The 10,938-nt window shown below is 43.9% G+C and overlaps 1 pseudogene; it reads right to left on the reverse strand.

Moving 5' to 3' along the window:
* Nucleotides 1–9,074: 9,074 nt before the first annotated feature.
* Nucleotides 9,075–10,938, reverse strand: part of LOC102854742 — a 147,569-nt pseudogene continuing 145,705 nt past the window's right edge.

Consider the following 10,938-nt stretch of genomic DNA (forward strand, 5'->3'; position numbering starts at 1 on the left):
GTGGCTTCCCTTTTTACCCTGTTGGAGAAGTTTTTGGATGTGCATAGGGATTTGATCCTTAGAAGATCCCATTTATCTACTTCTCCTAGCTGTAGGTGAACTCAGCGTTTCTTAAGCTGAAGGAACTGAAGAACAAATTCAAGCCTAAAGTTTCAGTAGTTAAGGATGCTATGGGCAGAATGAAGCTTGGTGGCCAAGTGGCAAGAAGCACACTGCAATCCCAAAGGCAAGCAGTTTGAGGTCACCAGCTGCTTCACAGGAGAAGGATGGGCAGTCTCGTGTGATTAAACTGCCTCTGAAACCCATCAGAGGGTCAGAAAACCCACCAGAGGGTCAGCTATGGGTTGGTTTCAGATCAACGGTATACAACACACAATATGGACAGAATATTGAATGACCAGGAAGCATCAAAAGGAGATGGAAGGAGTACTCAGGGTTGCTATACCGAGAAGAATTGGCTGACTCAGAAGAATTTCATGAAACAGCACAGGACCAAGAGGCAATAGTAATGAAAGAGGAAGTTTAAGCTGCTCTGAAGAAATTAACAAAAAACAAGGCACCAGGAATTGATGGAAAATCAATTGATATATTTCAACAACTGGATGCAGCCCTGGACATGCTCACCAGGCTGTGACAAGAAATATGGAGGACAGCCACCTGGTTAACTGACTGGAAGAGATCTTTTCATTCTGGAAGAGCCAACAGAGTGTGGAAATTATCAAACAATTGGCTGTGTAGATCATAACAAATCATAAGTAAGACTGGGAAATAAGGGAATCCCAGAACACTTAATTATATTCACGGAGAACCTGATAGGCAGCATCATGATAGACAGAAAAATGATTGAGATTGCCAACAACTTCATTTTACTTCAATCATCGATCGTTACACTTGATCCCTACAGCCAGGAGATCAAGAGACGTATTGCAATGGGAACGTCTATAATCAGGGACCTCTCCAAATTATTGAGGAGCAATGATGTTAGTTTGAGGACTAAAGTGTTCCTGATTCAGGCCGTGGTCTTTTCAGTCACTTGCTGAGCATCTGAGAGCTGGACAATGAATTAGGATGACAGAATGTATGCCTTTGAGATGTTGGAGAAGAGCACTGAATATCACATGAAATGTCAACACCCCCCCCCCATCTCACCCCCAGATAGTTCCTGAAGAGGAAGCAGCCAGAGTGTTCCTCAGAGGCAAAGACATTAAAGCCTCATCTCACATACCTTGGGCATGTGTTGCTGTGAGAAGTTATTCGTTACAGAGGGACATCGTGCTTGGGAAGGTGAGGGCGGTGAAAGAGAGGAAGACCCTGAACCAGGTGGATTGACCCTTAATTACAGCAATGGGATAAAAAAAAATGACAAATTGGGGAGATGGCAAAGGATAGAAGAGGTTCAGATCTGTTGTTCATAAGGTTGTTATGAGTCACACTTGACTCGATTGCACCTAAAGAGATCAACAACAAAGCTGAAACCCCTTTGGCAGATTTCTGAGGCAAGACATTCATTGCCTTTCTTTCTCCCAACAGGCACGCAAAGCTGCTTGTCTTTGGATCTGCAGCCCAGCTCTTTACGACTAGGTCACCAGAGCTCAGAATTCGCCCTTAGATGCCCCTTTGAACACTGAGCCTTTAAGGAACTGTTTTCTTAAACTCACCTTCAAGTCAAACATCAGCACAGTAAGTAACTTAGCAGAGTTCCTTTTGCCTTGGGCTTTGGGTCATCACAGTAGCCCTCAGAGGACTTCTGGGCCCTACCCACCAAGTGATCTGTTGTTAGTCTTCCGTCTCACTCACAAGAAACACGTTGCTACACTAAAATTTGCTGTTTCTCTGTGCTTTGGGGTTTTGGCAATCTATGTAAAACTTTCTTAATTTGCCTAAGAGAGGAATGGATACGTACATTTGAAATTGTAAGGAGTCTGTGAAAAACAAATTGAGGCCCCAGAGGACACACAGTAGAAAAGTGTAAGGCTTCATTTGGCTCCCATCTGGAGTTTTGGGTTGGCGCACACAAGCTAAGATATAGTTTAAGTCGTACAGGGCAATGCAGGAGATTTTTTTAAAAGAAGCTTCATGGAGGAAAGGAGAAACTGGGTGCCAAAGAGAAACCTGACAAAAACATTTGGAAAGGGATTCAGGAAAGGGAAATGCTGTGTGCTGTGGGAAGAAGGGGACCTCCCCCTGTTCCCTGCACAATTCTTAGGAAAGCATCAATTTCCAGTCCAATCTCTGTGTAGTCGGTTCTTATTTTTAGAAGGCATTGATGTGATGAGTCTCACTGTCAGTGGCAAGGAGAGAGGGAGGGGAGAGCACCCAGAGAGGATGCAGACACATGTGGTTACAAGTGAATTAAGTCCTCCCAAGGCAAGGATGAGTCGTCTGGGAAGTAGGGTGGAAATCTACTTAAAGTAGGAAATAAACATTTATTTCCTTAAAACAGGGAAAAAATCCCTAAAGATTTAAAAAAAAATTGTACTAAATGGGGTGGGGGGAAGCTTTGACTAAGAAATTATCTTGAATAAGAGAAGAATGATATGTTTCTTTAACTTCAATTTTTTTTGTCTTGTACATTATTTTATTGATGCCAAAATAACACAATCATATTAATTTTTATCAATTCTTTAAAAATCCATAATGTGAATCATACATATAAAAGGGAACAGTAGTGGCATAGTTTGCAGGGAACTCTTTAACCTCAATTCTAAAGAAAATATGTACATATCTAAGCTCTGATGGCTTAGTGGTAAAGAGTTGTGCTGCTGTCCTAAAGGTATACAGTTCAAATCCTTCGCTTCTCTGAGGGAGAAAGATGAGCAGTCTCCTCCCATGTGATTTACTGCCTCTGAAAACCCCTTAGGGGGTCAGTGATGACTCTTGACCTCACATAAGGACAACCATAACCAGAGCTCTTAGTGTTATCAGAGATAATCAGTGCTGACTTTACTGATTTGACTGAAGAAAGGGGCACACATTATTGACAAGTCTTAGTTGTGTCTTCATAGAAGGAGAAGTTATAGGGCTTTGGGATCTGGACTTAAAATGTTTAAAGCTTATTTTTAAAAATTTGGGATAAATTAGGTTTGGACAGAGTTAATTATTAAGAATTGGTGGACACAGCAAGGGGAAGAACTAGAAGCAAATTTTGATAAGTAAAATTTCTGAAAATTAAGCTCTTTTGATCTGGTGAGTAGCCCTGGAATCATAATGATTAAATGCTTGTCTGTGAACCAAAAGGTTGGCAGTTTGAATCTACCAGTCACTATGGGAAAATGATTGTCAGCTTCCAAAAAAAATTCCGAAACCCCAAAGAATCCTCTTGTCATCATGTTGATCCAGACTCATAGAGACCCTATGGGGAAGTGGAGAACTACCCCACAGGGTTTCTGAGCCTGATGTCTTTGAGGGAGCAGACTGCTTCATTTTCCTCCAATGGCTAGTGACTTCACGCCATTGGCTTTTGGGTTAGCAGCCAAACACGTAACCCACTGCACTACCAGGGCTTCTTGTAAATACTACAGCCTTGAAAACTTTTTAGGCAGTAATGAAACAGGGGAAGATCGTCAGGGAGGATGTCACAGTGACTATAACAGAAATGAGGAGGACCGCCCAGTATAGGGCAAGGCTCACAGCTGTTGTGCATAGAATCGCTGAGTCATCGCTTGGCAGCACCTAACAACAACCACCACATTGTCTGTAGGGTTGACCTGAGTTGAACAGAAGCAAGCTGCCACCCAATAGTAGAGATGTTGCCCGGGTCAGCAGATTCCTCCAGAAAGTGGTAGAAATATTGCCTGATGCCGGGACCATATTTATTGCTTTATTCTTATGTTCTCGGACACAGGTGGTTTCCACTTACCAGCTGGCCACGGAGTTGATTCTTTCTCACTGTGACCCTAGAGGACGCACCTCATTATTTCTTTTTTTATTTTATGTGTGTGTGTGTGTACTGTCAAATCGTATCTGACTGGTACAGGAGGAGATTGCCCCTCCTTCTCCTGTAGAGCATCTGGTGGATTTGAACCACACGCCTCTGGGATTGCAGTGCAGCTTCTTGCCACTAAGCCACCAGAGCTCCCTTGAACCTCATTAGTTCTAATACTGTATTCTTTATGGAAGGACCTGGCCACATCTTTCTCCCATAGAGCAACTGATGGGTTTATACTGACCTTTCTGTTAGCAGCCAGATGGAAAGACTTCAGGATGAATTACACCTCAAGAAAAAGCAAAAATCCTCACAACGGGATCACTAAGCTGTATCCTGCCATTCTGAGGACAAACATGTGGAGAAGTGCCTGATCTAAATCATAGTGTTTTCATTTACCTCGTATGCATGTGACGGGACAATAAAAAAAGGAAGATTAAAGAGTTGATGCCTTTGAATTATGATATTGTTAAAGAATATTAAGTATATCATCAGTTTTCAGAAGAATATGCAAACCTATCTTTGAAGAATATTGCTAAATTATTAACTCTGCTACCAGCAAAGAATCTTTGCCTTTATTTCCCAGAAAAGTATACTTAAAACAAGTGTTAGGACTGTCAAGTAGACTCTTAGCGACCCTATGAGCAAAGGGTCTGAACCCTGTCTTCTGCTGTTCCATCCTCACCATATCTGCACTGCTTGAACCCACTATTACTGTGTCATCACCTTGTTGAGGGTCTTCCCCTCCTTTGCTGGCCTTGTACCTCTCCCATCATGGTGTCCTTGTCCAAGGACTGGGCCCTCCTAACAACATGTTATGTGAAACAAAGCTTCACCATCCTTGTCTCCAAGAAGTACCTTAATTGCACTTTCTCCAAGATATATTTGGTTGTTCTTTTGGCAGTCCTTGGGATATTCAGCACTCTGAATGGAAGAGAAAATGTGTTCAGATGAGCAAACTTTATTTTTGCTTGTAAGAAATAGAGAAGTTCTTGAGGAAGTACCAGTAGGTTATGTTAAGGGTGTTGGAAAGGGCTCATGCTTATTTAGTATTTTTCAGAGAGAAAGCCATGGGGTTTTTGTTGTTGTTGTCATTGCTTGTTTATTTTAGAAAAGGAAGTAGTATGAGATCAAGAGGTGAATTTCAAGATGGAATTTGTCTGGTTCAGTGCCTGTTACAGCTTTGTCATTACAGGAGATATTCAGAAGGTTTTTCTTCTTCATGGCTTCATTCTCTGGAATATCAGAGAGCAGACACTCTTTTTGTTTCTGTGCATATGTAGTACCTGAAAGCTCTTATAGAAAAAAGGAAATAGGCATTGTTAGTAAAATTAAAGGTTGTTAGGAGAGAACTCCTGTATGTATTTGGGGAATACTAAACCTGGGAATACTATTTGGGTCAGCTATGGGTCAGTACACTGCCAACCTAAAGGAAGGCAGTTGGAATACACTTGCAACTCCTGGAGAGAAAGATGGGCAATCTTGTCTTGTACAATTTACAGCCCCTGAAAACCCATTGGAGGGTCAGCTATGCATTGGGTCTGAATCATGACAAATGACAACAATGACATGGCTGATGAAGGGAGCTCTGTTGGTTGAATGTGAAGGGAATTGTGGGTGGTTCAAACCCAGCTGTTCTACACGGCAAAGATGACCAGTCTCCTCCTGTGATTTATAGCCTCCTAATACTCACTGGGTTGGCTGGAGCTTCCCGACTAAAACAAGCCTGGAAGCAGGAGCGGCATCCACTTCCGAAATGGCTTGCCTCTGGAAACTCTTATGTACGAACAGTGCTCAGGCCGTTCATTCATAGGGTCGCTATGAGTCGTCTATGACTCGATGGCACCAAACAACAACAACAAAAACAATACTCACTGAGAGCTACCTATGAGCTGACTCTGTCTGGAAGGTAATGAGTTTGAATTTGCATACCATGACTGCTTCTGTAGGGTGTGCCTCTGCCTTGCCCAAAAATGTTTGCAACTGGTCTCCTGGACCTGAACTGTCTTAGCGATAACATACTTTATTACAGGAGAAAGGAAAGATAGTTTTTTAGTTGACAGGCATCTCTTTTAAAGAGTAAAAGAAAGTGTAAAACAAATTCAAAAGTTGTTAAAATCTTAGTAGCAGTTATATCTAACAAAAAATGAGTTACATTGGTTTTATTCCTTCCTTTGAAATGCTAAAAAGTATTCACTGCTATCATTTCTTTTAAAAAAGTCTTTGTGAAGAGGTGATAACCGGACTGAAGGCCTTCAGGAAGAGGTGTGGATATAGATATGGCTGTGGCTATGGCTAGAGATAGACAAACATACATACAAAGGACTCAGAAGGGTTTGATGTGGTTCCCCACCCCAGGGGGAAGCCCTTGGTAGTCAAGGGAGGCTTGTTGGTTTAGTGAAAATGGCCCAAGTTAAGGGCCCTAAAGGAGGTTCAAGCACTCAATCTCATTGCACTGGAGTCGTAAAACTGATAACTAACCCTCCAGTGAGTTTTCAAAGCTGTAAGTTGCTTGGGAGGAGATAACACATCTTTATTTCATGGAGCAGCTGGTGGAATTGAACCACCACCTTTGGTCTGAGTGAGCAGTGCAACCCGTTGTGGACAATACCTCCAGAACTCCCTAACCAGAATGGCGAGTATTTAAAAACCTAACAATACTCAGTGTTGGTGAGACTAGAGTAAAACTGGACCTATCATATGTTGCTGCTACAAGTATAAAGTGGCTAGTCCTTTTACAATTCTAAGGCAGAGTGTGGGTGTTAAAGAAAATACCCAACTGGGTCGGTGGTGGAAACGTGGGGAGGGTATTGGCTTGAGTGCCCGGAGGAGGAAAGCCTGAGATTCTTAAAATTGTCTTCTGAACTTGTCACACTCAAAATGTAGACACATGGCACTTTTTGAAACTCAAATGAACTCTGTGCTTTAAGCTCTAAAATGGAACCTAGTCAGCCTCAATCGTGGAGGCAGAGGTTGGAGTGGAACTTTATTACATATACTAGTATATAAATATTTGGAAGCAGGAGTGACATCCACTTCCTAAACAGCATGCCTCTGGAAACTCTATGAACTTTTTGAGAAATGACAACAGTTATAGAAAGGCTTCAGGTCTTTTGTTCATAGTGTCTCTCTGAGTCGTGCTCTACTTGATGGCAGTCAGCAACAACAATATATAAGATCTAGTATGCTGGGAACAAGAAATTGAAGAGAATAGTGTCACATTAATAATATAAAATAACATTTCACAATCAATCCTGATATTTAATATTATGGGTGATAGGATTCCATCCATGTGCATATAAGCAGCATTTGTTAATACTGCTCTGTTGTTCTGTATCATAGAGTCAGAACCAACCCATAGCTGACCCTCTGGTAGGTTTTCAGGGGCCATTACTCACTTGGGAGGAGATTGCCCAGCCTTCTTCCTCAGACCAGCTGGTGGCCTCCAAACGCCTGCCTTCAGAATTGCAGTGCAACTTCCTGCCACTAGGCCAACAGAGCTGCTATTACTCAGATAGATGTACCAACCACTAAAGCCAAAGATGAGGAAATTGGGGATTTCTACCAGCTTTTGCTGTCTGAAAGTACTCACATGTGCAGTCCGTACACATTAATAATAATTGGGACTAGAATGCAAATGTTGGAACAAGAGAGAGCTGGTAGTTGGAACACATGGTTTTGGTAACAGAAATAAGGTTGGAGATTGAATAATAGAAATTTATACAATCAATGATTTATTCATCACTAAAACCTTTAAAAACATAAATGGTGACTGTGTATGTGGACCTCAGCTGATGGACAACACATGGACAGCACAGGAGTCAGACTGACTGCATCTGTGGAAAGATTCAGTGGGGACACACAATATTAGCAGTTAAAACAAGGGCAGGGGCTGACTGTGGAACAGACCATCAAGTGCAAACTAAAGATGAAAATAATGAAAAGAAAGGCCTAAGAACTAAAATATAACCTTGTATCTATCCCATCTGAATTTAAAAACTATCTAAAAAATGTCAGTTGTAGCACTGGACATAAAGCCAAGGACTCAAGGAAGGGACCAGAGAAAGAAAGCTAAATCAGCTTTATTAAGGGGGCTCCCGGACGGGATTCCTTGGTCTGGAGAGAGACAGACAGACCAGGGGAAAACTCTGCCCTAAGGTGGGTTGGGGCAGGTTTTTTTTGTTTTTGTTTGTTTTCTTCCAGTGCTTTTTAATAAAAATTCCATCATCGGAACAGTACTTGTCACATACAATGTCAGGATGGGTATGTCGGTTTGGCCTGGCCAATGGAATTTCCACAGATTTTGTACTTCAAACATGTATGAATAATAAAATATACAATAATTAGCTTTATAAATTTCCACATTGAATTGCTTCCTCTTTAAAATAAATGATGACCTCTGTCTGCCATGTATCCAGCAGTCTGAGGGGTCACTCAGCACAGAGCAACCTGACCAACACAGTTCTTAGAAAGTTCTGGGTGAAACATTCGATGGAGATGGTCCAAACCACAAATGGGAGACAAGCATACTCCTTGAGGGGGACACACAGGCAGGAGAGCCTCCAAGGGCTGGTCTTGGCCAGGGCAAGGAGGGAAATACACCCAGCTACAGGGGGAGGTTGGAAAACCCGAAACTGACCTTTGGCACCAGTGGAAAAAGTGACCATTCAGTTCAAAGTATGAGTCATGGGCAGCCTCAGGCTGAGGGAATGAGAACAGAGGTCAGGCCCTCCTCCACCTAGAAGTCTGCCTTACAGCCCCTCCGTCTTGGAGAAGGCAGAATGTTGCTGGAGGGGGCAGCTGCCTTCCCTCACCAGCTCCGGGGTCCTCAGCAAGACACACTCAGATGTGAAGACAAAGCAAGGCCTGGTGCAGACTGGCACTGGGAGGTGCTTTGCTGAGCTTGTACTCAGTGGGGATGCACATAAGACATGAATGACACAGCCACGGGGAAGGACAGGAGGTGCACACCTGACAGCAGAGAGCCAGGAAGGTGACCGGGTAGCTGCATGCACTAACACTGCCTGGGTTCACAAGAGGGGTCCACACTTTCCATCCCCCCTCCAGAACTTCCCAGGGGGCTCTGGCACTACCTGAAGAGTAGCAACACAATCTCTTCAAGAAACAAAGAAGCAACTGACAAACGTGGTCATGGGGCCTCGACTTCCCTGGGCAGGGGCTCTGGGGGCCGCAACCCATTCTGCAAGAGGTCTGTGCAGAGTCTGGATGGGCCACTTCTAGTGGGCCTGCCCCAACCCTGGACAGCGAAGACAGGCTCTAAGTCCAGGAGCCACTCCTCGCAGGTTTCCACAGGTCACTTGAAGGCCCCTCCAAACACCTCAATGTTGTTATCCACCCAAGGGGTGATGTTGCCTGGCATGTGGCTGGAACAGCTGGCGGTGTTAACAATCTTGTGTGCCTGGAGCACCCGGTCCCATATGTCAAACTGGCTTAGCTCCCCCACAAACGCCTGGGTGGCATCAAACCTGCCGCCAACTGTGTCCTGCTCCTACCCAAGGATCAGCATACCCCCTGGCTTGATGGGGTGCCCGGGGCCAGGTTCATGCCGGTGCCCAGCTTCTCTCCATCCTGGAAGGCCTCCCACGTGTTGTTGTCCAGGTGACGCAGAAGTGGTGCCACTTGCCCTCACTGACACACAGGGACAGCTAGCTGGGTGACCTTGGCATTGATGAGCAGCTCAATGGGTTGTTGCCCCTTCAGTGAGCATGATCTCATTGGGCTGCCTGGGCACCACATATGAGAAGGGGGTGCCAATGCCGGGGGAGGCTCTGGACCACAGCCACAGGCAGATGGTGACGGCGTACAGCTTGGACGCAGCTTGGGCAGTGTCTTCTTGACCTTGGCATACAGGTCATTTGTTTGCAGAGGGAGAGACCTTTGAAGGCCTTCAGAGCCTTAAACGTTGTTCCCTCCGGTCACCCTCTGCAGCAGGGTGTTCAGGGCGCTCTCGGATCCTGGAGCTCAGCCACCTTCCTCAGCAGCTGTCTCTCCAGCTCCCCAAGCTGCCTCTGGAGCACCTCTCAGAAATCACTGGGGAGCACTGTGTTTGCATTTGACACGTTCCCTCGGAGCTAGTGCTCCAGGCTCTCCAGCTAGCTGGTCCTTGAACAAGCCATCCAAGTGGTCTGGGTCTGGGCAGGCCTCCCATGGCAGGTTTTTATAGTAGGGTCTTCAGGGAGAGAAGAGAGGAACATTTCACTGTGGTTTAGCCAGGTGGGTGAGGCCATTCACTCCCTTTATTGACATGTTGATATTCTTTGAATCCTTCATTCTCCTCCTTTGACCTTGGTCTGGGCCTGACAATAATAGTATGTGTGAAGAGCTGAAATTTGAAAACCAAAAGGGAAAAAATTCATTTAGCATTTCTCAAGCTGGAAGAACTGAAGATCCAAAGGTCAAGTTGCAGTATGATTCCATGGGGAAAATCTTGAAGGATGCAGGAAGCATCAAAAGAAGATGAAAGAAATACAGAGAGTCACTGTACCAAAAAGAATTAACTGACACAAAATGATTTCCGGAAGTAAAAAAATATGTCTTGTGGTGAAAGCAGTAGTTTAGTTAAAGTTTAAAACAGTTAAAGTTGTCATCCTTAGTTGAAAACATCATCTTAGATGCAATATCAAAAACTCACTACAAAATCAAAGAAAGGAGGGGAAGCCCTGGTGGCCTGATGGATAAAGAGTTGCACAGTAAATTAGCTAAAGTTTGAAACAGGGAGCTCTGGTGACCAAGTGGTAAAAAGCTGCACTCACAATCCCAAAGGCCTGCTGTTTGAATCCACCAGATGTTCCTCTGGAAAAGGATGGACAATCTCCTCCTTTGTGATTTACTGCCTATGAAAATGCACTGCAGAGTCAGCTACCCTTTGGTTCTGACTTGAGGACGAAAAAACAGTAACAATTCACTTAAAAGGTAATTTTTTTTCTATAATTATATTTTATTAATTTTCATAAACGTTTACAGAGATTTTGGGCTTCCACTCATTCATTGTT

Source organism: Elephantulus edwardii, unplaced genomic scaffold, assembly GCF_000299155.1.
Source record: "Elephantulus edwardii isolate Elephantulus edwardi_28Jun2011 unplaced genomic scaffold, EleEdw1.0 scaffold00011, whole genome shotgun sequence".
NCBI classification, from domain to species: domain Eukaryota; kingdom Metazoa; phylum Chordata; class Mammalia; order Macroscelidea; family Macroscelididae; genus Elephantulus; species Elephantulus edwardii.